This window comes from Piliocolobus tephrosceles, chromosome 9 (assembly GCF_002776525.5).
Source record: "Piliocolobus tephrosceles isolate RC106 chromosome 9, ASM277652v3, whole genome shotgun sequence".
NCBI lineage: Eukaryota > Metazoa > Chordata > Mammalia > Primates > Cercopithecidae > Piliocolobus > Piliocolobus tephrosceles.
In genome coordinates this window covers 129387740-129389280 of record NC_045442.1, presented here as the reverse complement: position 1 = coordinate 129389280, position 1541 = coordinate 129387740, and the positions used below count along the sequence as shown (strand labels likewise).

At 38.4% G+C, this 1541-nt stretch overlaps 1 non-coding gene across 1 annotated transcript; it reads left to right on the top strand.

Annotated features, from left to right (window-relative positions):
• The first annotated feature begins 304 nt into the window (after window positions 1-304).
• Window positions 305-411, top strand: LOC111526658. Its single transcript, XR_002726453.2, has one exon. It is a non-coding gene; the product is annotated as a U6 spliceosomal RNA (small nuclear RNA).
• The last annotated feature ends 1130 nt before the right edge of the window (window positions 412-1541 follow it).

The following is a 1541-nucleotide window of genomic DNA, read 5'->3' as shown; positions in this document are numbered from 1 at the left end:
AAAGCTAAGTAACAGACAGGTAGTAGATGGATAGATGGTAGGTAGACAGACAGATAGATAGGTGAAGAGATGACAAGGAATTGGCTCGTATGACTGAGGAGCCTGGGGAGTAGGCAATGTCCAGGGTGGGTTGCAGGGGAGCCGCTGCTGCGATGTGCTATGAGGGCCTTCAGCTGGGGAAGTTTCCTTGCTCTGGGGAGGTCAGTCTTCGTTCTAGTCAAGATTTTAACTGATAGGGTGAGGCCCACCCCCATTAGTGGAACGATCTGCTGACTCAGCGTTCACTGATTCAAACGTTCATCCCGGGCTGGCTTCAGCAGCACAGGTAGTAAGGTCGGAAGGACACAGAGAAGATTAACATGGGCCCTGCACAAGGACCACACGCAAATTTGCAATGAGCCTCTATCTCCCCACACACACAGGGGAGGATTGCGCAGACGAGCTCTTTGACTTCCTGGAGGCAAGGGACCATGGTGCGGCCCCAAAGCTCTTTAAAAACTTGAAATAAAAGGTTCAGACTTACTCCAGCCTTCACCGTTCGGGCATGAGGATTTTCTCTTACAGCTTTGAATACGGCATTTGATTCTTATTTGTATGAACCTCATTGATTTTGGCTTTGGTTAGTAGCGTCGATGTAATTAGCAGCCATCTGCAAAAATAAAATAAATAAATAAACGTTAGTCCCATTCAAAAATATCCTTCAAGTTGACACCTAAAATGAACTGTCACAATGCATGTGCAAGCATTTCTACATGAAATGTTCCCTTAAATGCGAATTACTACATCATGTTTTCTCTCTTGCCCGCTTTTCTTATTTCATTAAATAATAATACTTTAAATGGCTGTTTTGTCTATGATTTTAGAAATGTTTTAAGTTTTAATTGATAAAGCTTGATGATGTTATTTGGGGGTAAAAAAATGCATTTAATTCCATTTCTATTATATCCACAGCCTTCTATGTTGAGTACTTTCTCTAAGTATAGTCATTAAATGTTATTAATTGCATGATCAGCATCATGCTGTATTTCTTCTTAGTTCTATTAATATGAGGAATTTATTAACATCACATTATCTTTTCACTGCTGGACTAAATCTCACTTGGTTGTGATGTATTGTTACTTTAATGCTGGGTCCTGTTTGCTGATATTTTATATAGGATTTAAGTAGTGATATTTATTATTAAAATCATTATAATTTCACATTATTGTACAGTATTTGCTGTGTTTTGTGTAATTGCATTGTTACTGCATGAAAATAATTATTTTCAGATTGAGAAATACATAAACTAACCCATCTTAAAAAATCTCGCTCTTCCTCTTCTCCCAATTTTTGTTGCCTAATTGCACTGCCAGAAAATACAATGAAATGGTCATAATTCCACTCATTTTCTGCTTTGCTTTTGTTTGAGGCTGACTTTAGGCCTAGTTAGTGCTCATTGGCAGTATTTTATTTTCTTAAAAACTCCTGTCCTCACTTGGTGGTTTCAGTTATTTCTCTAGCAATTTTCTCAAAAAGACTCGTGTGACCAATGTTTGATATTC